The 12,569-nt window shown below is 52.7% G+C and overlaps 1 long non-coding RNA gene across 1 annotated transcript; it reads right to left on the reverse strand.

Annotated features, from left to right (window-relative positions):
• Positions 1-709: 709 nt before the first annotated feature.
• LOC144580694 (uncharacterized) lies at positions 710-1,665 on the reverse strand. The gene is made up of 2 exons (XR_013530688.1): positions 1,579-1,665; positions 710-1,284 (listed from the first exon to the last, which is right to left on the reverse strand). It is a non-coding gene; the product is annotated as an uncharacterized LOC144580694 (long non-coding RNA).
• Positions 1,666-12,569: the final 10,904 nt, after the last annotated feature.

Raw genomic sequence — 12,569 nt, forward strand, 5'->3', positions numbered from 1 at the left:
TCCACTAAAACCAAGATACGACGTTCTCAGATCTGGTTGTGGTCTCCAGGCATTCCACTATCTAAAGAAAGTAACCCCCTAAAATAGAGTCCCATCTCTAGATGATATATTCATTTGGTGAGAAGTCATTTGCAAGGGAAATTCCATAGTCAATAGCTGCAGTTTAAAAACTGATTTTGGGTTTTCCATGCTAAACATGTATTGATTAAAAAGCATTATCAACTAATAAAGCAATGATTATGCTTACAAGCTAGATTTACCTTCTGCTGACTGGAATTTCCCATCTAAAGTCCTTCGACTTGAAAGCAACTCCGATAAGAAGGATACTTCCCTCTGCCTTTGAATCGCCTCCTTTTCTAGATGCTAAGGACCGTGAGGCAGATGGTTCCCCTACCTCGCCCCCACCCAGTCCGTTTCTAGGAAGTACCAACTGGGCAGGGAGTGCCAGACACCAGCCCATCTGGTGGACATTCGTTGGACATTCGTCTATAGGCTTCTTGGTCAAGGTAAGGCTCACATTGTTTGTGTACAAAATGAAAACACAGCATTTGATTACAAAAGAATTTAGAAAAATAAGTGTGGTCAGAGCAAGTTGTATGAGGATCAAAAAATTTTAAAAAATGGAAAAAACACATTGGAAGAAAACGAGGAAATTTTGTTTAAAAAATTAAAAGTCACCAAAGATACACAATGTCTGCTACAAAAGTCCTTTTTGGAAAATAAATCTTTAATTCAACATTTTTATGTTATTTACATTAATTTTGGTTGAAAAGAACCACGTAGATCAGTACTTTTTAGTAATTTGCGAGTCTAAAATTGTTATGGTTTTCTGTGTGCTCACAAAATAATTATACCTCTACATTTGTCATGGAAAGAAAAAATCGTTGATAAATGCCAGACTCATGGGTCTTGGAATTTCCTCATTTCCAGATTTCTAAGGCAGTGGAAGTGACCTGCCGTGTCCTCTCATGAATTTATACCTATGTCTTTGCCAAATTCAACCTTTTCTTACTCCTTTTTATTCTAGAAAACATTCTCAAGTGTCAAAATAGTCAACTGTTAACTATGAGTGCAGGTGGATGCTGCTGTCTGCTTTGAACTCTTGTCCCTTCCCTTGTTCCTGGGCACACCTGGACCCATCCGGGCTCCCCTGTAGCTGGGTGGGCTTGGGCTGGGCTGCAGCCATCGGGCCGTGAGCAGGAGGGACGCCCCCTGGCTTCCAAAGGGGCTCACAGCCTCTCCGCAGCTTGGCCAGGGAAGCAGCTCCAGGGACCCCAAAGTCACCTGTGAAGGAAGACAGGGAAGCCTTCCTCAGCTGGGCCCCTGAGTGCCACCTAGGGAGAGACTCCCCCCACCCAAACCTCCCGGTCCCCAAGCCCCGCTCCAGTCAGGCCCTGTTTGTCCTGCTCTCACCAATAACAAACACGCCGCTCTTCCACTCGGGCCGTGACACACGTGCGTGTCTGTCTGTTGCGGCCGTGGCCTAACACGCTCACTAAGTTACAGGACGTCCTTTCATTCCTTCTCCTGAAATTCCGCTAAGACTTCAGGCTTTCCCGTCCACCTCATGATACTCGCCTCTGTTGTGCAAGCAGGACTGCTGTAGCAATGTCGTTCCCAGGCGCAGAATTCTGCATGGCTCTTGTTCCCAACACCATGTCATTCGAGTTGTTTTCGCAGCAGCGATGGATTTATGCGGCTTTGCTAAGCCTCAGCTCATACTTGCCATGTTTTGTATCCATATTGGGATCTGGACAAGAATTCAGAGAGGGGGCGTCTGTGCCAGAGTTCCCGTCTGACCTACTGCTGTGGTTCCAGAACATTCCGTCCCCAAGATGTCCCAGCCCATGGCAGGTGGTCAGCAGGGGCTTGTGTGACCAGCTCGGTCAGACTCCAAGATGTCCCAGCCCATGGCAGGTGGTCAGCGGGGGCTTGTGTGACCAGCTCGGTCAGACTCCAGTCCATTGCGCTCAGAGGCTCCTCCAGTGCGGGAGCTGGTGAGGCCCCTTCCTCGGGGACATTTTGCTTCGCTCTTCAGCAGAGCTCGGGCAGGGGACAGGGCAGGAGCCAGGATGCAGACCGAGCTCCCAGTGGGCGGAGGTCTGGGAAATGGCACGGAGACTCTGCTCACGCTGTGGGAAAACTGTTTTACACTTTGCTATATGTTACTCGTATTCATCGCAGAAAAATATAAACAAGAAAAATAAGCAAAAAGGAGAAAAAGCCACTTGTAACCCCATCGCCCAGGTGATGACTCACGCCTGTACCTCTGCGGACGAACGAAACTACACATGCACTTCGTGCTGTGACCTTGTGACCCGCAAGGCCCTGTGCACGTCTTTTCACATAACGATTATATCATTAGCAGGTCTTAAGGTCCTAAATGAAGAGCCGGATGGTTGCAACACTCGTGTAGAATGCCGTGGTTGGATGAGAACGGCACTGGGTGAGGCTGGCGCTGGCCATTCGGGTTGTCCAGATCTGAGCTATTATAAAAAGGCTGTGATCTGGTGTCTCCGCAGGATACATTTGAAGATGTTGCACACATGTTTAAATTTAAATCCCCCTGCAGGATGGGCCTGGCTAGAGCATCCCGCAGGAAGCAGTGACCGCCCTGTGTCCTCCAGCAGCCCCCACCCCGGGCATAGCTTTCTTTTCGGTGTTCGCTGGTCCCCGATAATGAAACATGGCACCTTGTTATCTTTTGTAATTCGCAGTTTTCTTCGTGATGTTAATCTCTGGCTCTTAAACCGGGCAAGATGTTAACCCTTTGTGTGCTGCCTATGCCTTTGGTTTGCAGCTTGTCGTTACTGTTCTGTTGCTGTTGGTTTTTCTCTTTGTAGCCTTGGGAACGACGCGAGAGTACACGGGACTCTGACTGTGGACGTGCTTTTCACACTCATCTCTTTAAATGCTGGGCCCTTACTCTGGGTGTTGTGTGAGATGATGCCCCATGGTGGGGCCAGAGAGAGCACAAGAGCTGACTTCGGGGAGACCAGCCACCCTCTGCATGCAAGGGGCAGCGGGCCTGTGGCTTGAATGTGCCTGCAGGTGTGGCAGGGGCAGGCTGGAGCTGGCGTGGGACCCCCACTGCATGGCTGCGTCTTCGCACAGAGACCTGCTCGCCCATGAGTGCAGCCCCCCACGGTTGCTGAGGATCAAATGAGAAGATGCAGGTAGAGTACCTACAGCAGCACCTGGCATGCAGCAAGCCCAATTCAAATGCTTCTGTCGTAGAATTTGATCTTAATATGATGAAGCCCTCGGGTTGTTTCATTACCTGCAATCACAGATTAATAGTTTATAAGATTAAAATGTTCCAAGTCATGGGGCCCACACAGGCCACACCAGACACAGCTGGCACCCGGGAGTGTAACTGGGGTTCGAGTTCTGAGAAGCCGCTGCCCCAGGCGAGGCCTGCATCGGGGACTGTGAGTGGAGTTCAGAGAGGCCCTGAGGACTTGGCCACCACCAGCCATGGTAGGAAATGGTTGGCAAGGACGGTGGCCTGAGAAAGGGAAACCTAGAAGGAAAACTGGACCCTGCAGAGACTGCTCATTAAATGCAGAAACGTCCTCCAGACGCCAGCTTGGCCCTCCAGCCAGCACAAGAGCAGACCGAAGCCTTAAGCAGCCGCCGTGTAACCAGACAGGGCTGTGTCCAGGAACCCCAACACAACATGGCTCGTGGTCGAGGCAAGCACAGGCATCGTTAAAAGTCGATAGGTCATACCGGGCACAGTGGCTTACGTCTCTCATCCCAGCACTTTGGGAAGCTGACGCGGGAGGATCACTTGAGCCTGGGAGTTTGATTCCAGCCTGGGCTACATAGGGAGACCCCATTTCAAAAAAAAAAAAAAATAGCTGGGTGTGGTAGCATGTGCCTGTAGTCCTAGCTACTCAGGAGCCTGAACGGGAGGATTGCTTGAGCCCAGGAGCTGGAGGCTACAGTGAACCATGACGGCACCATTGCATTCCAGCTTGGGTGACAGAGTGAGACCCTGTCTCTTAAAAATAAACGTGAGCTCCACTCACACAGAGCGGGTAAGACTGAGTTCCACCTGCATCAGGGTCTCTCTAACTCAGGACACCCTCCATTGAACTCAGGTTCCTCAACTGGATGTGGCCCATCACACTGGGAGGGACCATCTTGCTTTCCTCGGTCTGCCAATTTTAATGCTAATCTCTTCCCAAAATGTCCTCACAGAAATACCCAAAGTGATGTTTAACCAAATATCTGGGCACCCTGTGGCCCTGTCTGGTTGACACACGAAATAACCATCACAACACCCAGCCACCTACAGGACTCCTCCACCTTGCTGGCAAATGGGCACCCCAGCACAGTTGGAAACAGGTGTCTGCCCTTCCTCCTGAGCTCATCTGAGCACAGGACAGACCTGCCGGCCATCACACAAGCGGGCCCCCGGACCATCCCCGGGCCTTTCTCCCATGCCCCCACGCCAGTCTAGCATCACATCTTGCTGGTTCTGCCTACGTGAACGCTCTGTGTGCTGAAACATTCAAAGTGAGGAGCAGTCCGCTGGCACCAGGGAACACATGGAGGGACCATGCTGGCAGGGACCTCACAGCTCTGAGCCCCCACGTCTTCAGGCCAACCCTCAGGACTGCCCCCGAGAATGCACCTCCCAACCACAGCAGGTGACTGTCATGGGTATCCCCAGCCTCTCAAAGATCCAGGAGGAGACATGATGTGGAGGGACCGGCCAGTGTGGGACCCGCAGCGCCGGAAATGGCAGCTGCCGCAGGGTTGAAAAGCCCATCTTAAGAAGAGTCCCAACAGCAGCGAGGTCTGACTTCAGGTTACAAGCACAAGGATGGGGCCCGACCCTGCCACGCTCCTCAGGCGTGGCCAGCAAACCATGCTGCAGTCACAGTGGACACCAGCCACAGCTGCTCAGATCCCTCCCTCCCTGACCGGATGCCGTCAACAGTGGCTTCTGCTGGTTTTACTGAGCAAGGGCCGCGGTGGGAAGGAAGATGAGGTGTTGAGCCTCCACTTTCTGCCGAGCGGCTCAGAGTGGGAGGCATGACGAGCCTCAGGGTAGCCAGGCTTGACGAGCACGCACTGTACACGCTCACGTTGGTCTGCGCTCCCACAAACTGAGAGGTCTTCTAAGGAAATCCCTCCCCAATCCGGAGCTGAGTCATCTGGCTTCCATCTCTGGCTCCTTAAATAACCAGAATCTCAAATTAGCCATGAGAAAGAAACACACAAAAACATCTCTTTATGTTGAAAAGGAAGACAAAACCCCGAAGCTGCCACGTGGGACAGAGACTGCTCCCTTCGTCACCATCAGTCACCGTTCGTCTGTCTCCCTGCACCTTCCCTCGTCGCGTCTTGTATTCATGGAAGGCGAGAATGAGCTGGAGCAGGAGGAGATGTAGGCCACTCGCCGGCGGCGCCACTCCAGAGATCCCAAAATCACGACAGTTTTCCGCAAAACATTTGCTTGTAAGAGATGCAAATGAGAGGTATTTTTATGAAATATTAATGCACTGAGCTCCAATTTGCAGAGCAGGATTTACTTCGTCCCGTCCCCCACCGGGAGCCGTCTGAGCGCTCGGCTCCTTCCTGGAAAAACTCCACTCTGCAATAATGACTTGGTTTCCTCACAGGAAGAATGCACGCATGTTGTCAAGGGCCAAACAATACTCAAAGTTACAAAAGAGAAAGCAATAATAAGCTAAAAACGTCACTGCCAAGCCCCTTGCCCAGAACCCCCCTCATTCACGTCGGGTGAGGCCAGGCCCTGCGCAAACCATGGACAGAACACGCAGCTCATGGTTGAGTTGACAGGGAAGCGGATTTTCCTTGAATTTAACAGAAGGAAAAGAAGTGGAGTGAAACTGAAGGACTGCCAAACTTCACATAAATGAATCCTATCCCAGGAAATGCTTATCCCTCAAAGATAGGCAGGAACCCCTGAGAGAGAAAGCCCAGTGCCCCCACCTGCACCCCTTTCCCCGACAGTCCCAGCCCTGCTGACAGCGCAGTGTCCTCCGCCAGGTGGTGCCGGACAGACAGGCAGACACCGGGTGGACGAGAAGCCCAGAACTAGGCCCATGCCCCCGGGAGGACAGCATGAGATGAAGGGGGCGCCTCAAACCTTTGGAGCACAAGTGGACACTGAACAAGGGGGTAGATGTGAGAGGTGCACTAGATCAGCTTGGAGAAAAGATGAGCGGTCCACCTCACGCCACGCACAGAAATCCACTTCCAGTGGCTCAGAAACCCACACGAGAAACGTGAGCTCAGACAAGTCCTGGAAGAGGACATGGGTGCCTTCTTCTCTCACCTGGGTACAGAGGTAGACCCTCTAACTGTGACCCAGAGTAAAGAAAAGATTGGTAAATATGAATATACAAAAGGAAAAATATTTTTGCAGAGCCGATAGAAAACACCATAAATGAAGACAACTGAAAAACTAGGAGGAAATATTTGCAACATAAGCCACAGATGAGGGACCAACGTCCTGTTCTGTTTTGTTTTGTTTTTTGAGTTGGAGTCTTGCTCCATCACAAAGGCTAGAGTGCAATGGTGCAATTGTAGCTTACTGCAACCTCCACCTTCTGGGTTCAAGCAATTCTCCTGCCTCAGCCTCCCAAGTAGCTGGGATTACAGGTGTGCACCACCACTCCTGGCAGCTAATTTTTGTACTTTTAGTAGAGACAGAGTTTCACCATGTTGGTCAGGCTGGTCTCAAACTCCTGACCTCAAGCGATCCGCCCACCTTGGCCTCCCAAAGGGCTGGGATTCCAGGTGTGAGCCACCAGCCCCAGCCCCAACATCCCTAATAAATGAAGAGCTCTTACAAACTGAAGACAAAGGACCAGAAATCAGATAGACAACAGGAAAAGGACACAAAGACACAGTTCCCCAAAAAGATGAAAATGAGCCCGAAACACAGGAAACCTGTCCACTCACTCATCCTTAGAGAACAGGTACTGCCTCTCATCCACAAGGCGGCACATCCGCCAGCTGCACTGAGGGAAGCAGGTCCCAGTCCCTGGTGGGGACACCCGGGGCTACAGGGCTCCCAGAGGGGCGTTGGCAACACCCTGCGAAACACTCGCACACTTACCTTTGACCCCAGGAAGGTGTCTCCAGGCCACAGTGAAGGCACCTGTGCCTAATGTCCTTCCTTCGCGGCGATGTTTGTAATTGCAAAACACTGGCGACAGTCTGAGCCCCGACACACAGGAGGGGGCTGGATGAGCCAGGGGTGTCCACCAGTCTGAGAAATTTCTGGACACACAGGCAGGTGGACAAAGAAAGTCCCAGAGAGTCTAGAGGGTTCTACCCTTCAGGAAGATGGCCATGAGGGGCAGGGATGGGGAGGAGTGCTGGGGCAGTGGGTGGGGAGGAGAGTATGGAGGGGGAGTGGGGGGCAGGGAGGAGGAGTGTGGAGGGGGGCAGGGAGAGGGTGGGCAGTGGGGGCAGGGAGGGGAAAAGGGTGTAGAGGAGTGGGAGTAGGGGGAGGGAGTGGGAGGGATGGTGTGGGGCTGGGGAGCAGGAAGGGAGAGGTGTGGGGGAAGTAGGGGGTACGGAAGGGAGGGGGTGCAGGGCAGTGGAGGCTGGCAGGGATGGCGGCAGGGGTGTGGGCTTTTAATCAGGGTTGATTAGAACACAGAAGATTGGCCGGGTGCCATGGCTCACATTTGTAATCTCAGCACTTTGGGAGGCCAAAGTGGGTGGATCACTTGAGATCAGGAGTTTGAGACCAGCCTGGCAAACACGGTGAAACCCTGTGTCTACCAAAAAACAAAATCCAAAAATGAGCTGGCCATGGTGGTGTAAACCTGTAGTCCCAGCTACTTGGAGGCTGAGGTGGGAGAGTCACTTGAACCTGGGAGGCGGAGGCTGCAGTGAGCTGTGATGGCACCACTGTATACCAGCCTGGGTGACAGAGAGAGATCCTGTCTCAAAAAAAAAAGAAAAGAAAAGAACACAGTGGATTTTGCAGGTTGGCAAGTGATGGGAGGGTGGCAGGATCAGAAGTGGCATTCGGGACCCTCCCATCCAGCTGCACCTGTCTTCCTCTGCTCTCCTCTCCAGTCCCTCCCCTGCCCTCACTGGCCCCGACCCCTGCCATGCCAGGCCCTCCCATCCAGGAAGCCCTGGAGGGTCCTTGAGTGAGAGGCGCTGGCTCCCTGGCTCTCCTGGTTGGGGTACATGTCACTTTCCTCCCCCATGGGTACAGGCTCTCCCCGAGGCCTCTTCTGGACCTGGGGAATGAGTACTTGTCCTGTAAGAATGTTGCCTCCTTCAGGAAGTCCTTCCTGACCTGACCAAGCAAAAGCCCAACTGACCATAGCACCTCACACATCTTTGATGAATCTGCCAGGCTGGGTGACTGAAAGGCTTGTCCCAGCCACCAGGCCCGCCATTTCTCCCTGGGGTGTGGCCCATACCTTACCATTCTGACTCAGCTTAAGAAAACAGCTGGCCATGAAAGTGAATACAGAATACACGTGTCTATTAGGAAAGCAAGGGTTGCTCACCGCCCCCATCGTTACAGAATTTACGTCTATTAGGAAAGCAAGGGCTGCTCACCGCCCCCATCGTTACAGAATTTACGTCTATTAGGAAAGCAAGGGTTGCTCACCGCCCCCATCGTTACAGAATTTACGTCTATTAGGAAAGCAAGGGCTGCTCACCGCCCCCCATCGTTACAGAATTTACGTCTATTAGGAAAGCAAGGGCTGCTCACCGCCCCCATCGTTACAGAATTTACGTCTATTAGGAAAGCAAGGGCTGCTCACTGCCCCCCATCGTTACAGAATTTACGTCCCTGCTGCCCTCTGTAAGAGCGCAGAATCCACCCCTCGTGGGAGCAGCTGCTACTGTGAAAGAAGCTCCCTAAGCTCTCAGAGCCACAGTCTCACCTGCTAATCGCCTGGCCCCTTGTAAGTGAATGTGAGGCCGTGAGTGCGAGATAGTAGGTGGGCCCCAGACACCTCAGAGCAACAGACACGCAGGCTCCTGGCATTGGTGTGTGCAAGGCGGGTGCATGACTGTGAGCCACTTAGGAGACCCCCAGGAGGACTCGTGCTCAGGAGGGCTCCACACTCAAGAGGGCTTGATGCTGAGGAGGACTCGGTGCTCAGAGGGCTCGGTGCTGAGGAGAGCTTGGTGCTCAGTGGGGCTCGGTGCTTAGGGGGGCTCGGTGCTCAGGAGGGCTGGTAGCTCAGGAGAGCTTGTTGCTCAGGAGAGCTCGGTGCTCAGTGGGGCTCGGTGCTCAGGAGGGCTGGTAGCTCAGGAGAGCTTGTTGCTCAAGAGGACTTGGTGCTCAGGAGGGTTCAGTGCTCAGGAGGACTCAGTGCTCAGGAGGGCTCGGGGCTAAGTAGGGTTCTGTGCTCAGGAGGGTTCAGTGCTCAGGGGGACTCAGTGCTCAGGAGGGCTCGGTGCTAAGTAGGGTTCTGTGCTCAGGGGGACTCAGTGCTCAGGAGGGCTCGGTGCTAAGTAGGGTTCTGTGCTCAGGAGGGTTCAGTGCTCAGGGGGACTCAGTGCTCAGGAGGGCTCGGCTCTGTGCTCAGGTGGCCTTAGTGCTCAGGGGAACTTCGTGCTCAGGAGTACTCAGTGCTCAGAGGGCTTGGTGCTGAGGAGATCTTGGTGCTGAGGAGGGCTCGGTACTGAGGAGGGCTCAGGGCTCAGGAGGGCTTGGTGTCGAGGGGCTCGGCACTCAGGAGGACTCGGCGCTCAGGAGAGCTCAGTGCTCGGGGGGCTTGATGCTGAGAAGGGCTCAGTGCTTGAGGGGCTCGGTGATCAGAAGTACTCGGTGCTCAGAGGGCTCAGTGCTGAGGAGAGGTCAGTGCTCAGGGGGCTTGGCGCTCAGGAGAGCTCAGTGCTCAGAAGGGGTCAGTGCTCGGGGGCTCGGTGCTGAGGAGGGCTCAGTGCTCAGGGGGCTTGGCACTCAGGAGGACTCAGTGCTTGGGAGGGATTGTTGCTCAAGAGGACTTGGTACTCAGGAGAGCTCGGTGCTCAGGGGGACTTGGTGCTCAGGGGGGCTCGGTGCTCAGGAGGGCTCGGTGCTCAGGGGGACTTGGTGCTCAGGAGGGCTTGGTGCTCAGGGGGACTTGGTGCTCAGGAGGGCTCAGTGCTCAGGGGGCCTCTGTGCTCAGGACCTTCTTCTCAGGAGGGTTCCATGCTCTGGAGGATGGTGTTTGCATTTTGAGTGCTCTGCAGTTGTTACCTTGATATTTTAACAATTTTATTATTGAATGTGTGCTTTGAAAGAGAAGCCCTGTGGGGTTTGGAGCCTCGACTGACCCAAGGCCACTCCACGGTTCTGACCCTGACACCTCTGCCTGTGAAGGTCCCTCCTGGCCTTGCAGGTGTTCCCTTGCTCAAGGGAGCAGAGCAGTAACCGCAAGTAAAAATCACTGTGACAGATTGAGAGGGCAGGGGAGGGCGAGGGAGGGAGGCGCACACACAGGGACAGACTTTGGAAAAAAGGAAAGAATTTTGTCATGTTTCATGAATAAGCAGCCTCATTTTCATTTTCAATGCACCCTGCAAATTACATAGCCAGCGCAGCTCTCGAGTGTTACACAAATATGACATATCCTGCCAGAGTTTGCTCTTTAATGAAACTAGAGAAGTCGGCAGGACCCCACAATCCCGTACAGCAGCCTCCACCATCCTCAGTTTCACTGACTGTGATTTCAGTTATCCACAGTCAATTGCATTTTAAAATTATAAACTGGAAAATTCCAGAAATAATTCGTATGCTTTAATTTGCACACTCTCTGAGGGGCACAGTGAAATCTAGCACCGCCCTGTGCTCTGTCCTGCACAGGATACGAACTGTCCCTTGTTCCACATCTTCATGCTGTCTACACCACCCGCTGGTAGTCACTGAGCCCTCTCGGTAGTCAGATAAAAGAGACATGGTTCATATAGTGCTCCGTACAGCCTGCGTTTCACCCCGTTTCTGGGTTCCCAGGCCTTTGACCTTGAACTGAGAGTTCTACCATTGGTTTCCCTGGTTCTGGGAATTTGGACTTGGACCAAGCCACACTGCCAGCACCCTAGGGTCTCTAGCTTGCGGACGGCCAGCAGTGGGACTTCTCAGGCTTCACAATCATGTGAATCAGTTCCCGTAATAAATCCCCTCTCGACTGTCTATCTACCTGTCTGCCTGTCGCTCTCTCCTCATCTGTCCACCCATTCTATTGGTTCCGTTTCTCTAGAGAAACCCGACTAACACAGATGTGCAGGACCTTTACCCTGAAAACTGCAAAGTAGAGCCAGGAGAATTTAAAGACAACCTGAACACATTGAGGGTCTTAGGGTGTAAGTAATTCAGTCCCCCTAAAGCTCACATGTTGAAATTCTGACCCCCCAGGGTGATGGTTTGAAATGCGAAGAACTTAGAACAGGGCAAACAATCCAACGCAGAGTCTGCGGGAATGATGCCAGCTCCTTATTCTTAAGCTGTAGGGTTCAAGACAATGTGGTGTGTGTGGGAAGGAAAACAAATAGGTCAATGGAACAGAATAAAGAGTCGAGAAATAGACCCACTAAGGCTGGATGTAGTGGCTCACAACTGTAATCCCAACGCCTTGGGAGGCCAAGGTGGGAGGATCACTTAAGCCCAGGAGTTTGACAGCCTGGGAACACAGGGAGACCCTGTCTCTACAAAAAATAAACATAAAAAAATTAGCTGGGTGTGGTGGTGTGTATCTGTGCTCCCAGCTACTGCAAAGGCTGACGTGGGAGGATTGCTTGAGCCAGAAGGTGGAGGCTCCAGTGAGCCACGGTTCTGCCTCTGCACTCCAGCCTAGGCAACGGAATGAGATCCTGTCACAACATACTGAAAGAATTCGTTGTTATAATGGAGGATAATTTGCTAGTGGAGTGAGATCAGGTGGGCACGTTCCTTCCATAGTAACCCCAGTGGGCACTGCAGACATCCTTCAGGCAGTGGAAGGAGTGTAAGTGGCCCTCTCCTTCATCTTACCCTCCTGCCCCTCTTCTTCCTCTCCCTCCCCCTCCTCCTCTTCTGTTTTACAGATACATGAGTGGTGGGGCCTGGGACCTGAGCCCTGGAATCCTCATGGAGAAGCTTCCCTGGAGTCCTTAGCTGCAGACTGGTGGGCACATCTGATGCCCTTATTCAGATCTGCCCACTGGGATATGTGTGAACTGCTGCAGCTCTCATAAATAAAATGCAGGAGGGCTTGTGGAAGGCTCTGTGTGTGGTGCACACAGCCAGCTCATGCTCGGGAGATGGGGAAGGGAGTTCCCATGCAGACACAATGCACTTGTTTAATGAGCAGCAGAGATATTACCAGACAGTCAAGCAAAAATCTGTGTTTTTCCACTTTGGGAAATAGTCAAAGCTTTCACATTCCACCAAAAATAGAAGTGGAATTCTAGAAAGCAAAAATAGGTGGGCTTATACTTGTATGCCATTCAAGCAAACCCGTGTAGACTATGACTGCTCTCATCTCTCTGGAATGCGTGCTGTGTTCCCAGGAGGTCTGGGAAGGAGCCAGGACAAGAGGGGGCCTGGGACCTGTTCCTGGGCCTGCCCGGGCCCCTCC

This window comes from Callithrix jacchus, chromosome 21 (genome assembly GCF_049354715.1).
Source record: "Callithrix jacchus isolate 240 chromosome 21, calJac240_pri, whole genome shotgun sequence".
NCBI lineage: Eukaryota > Metazoa > Chordata > Mammalia > Primates > Cebidae > Callithrix > Callithrix jacchus.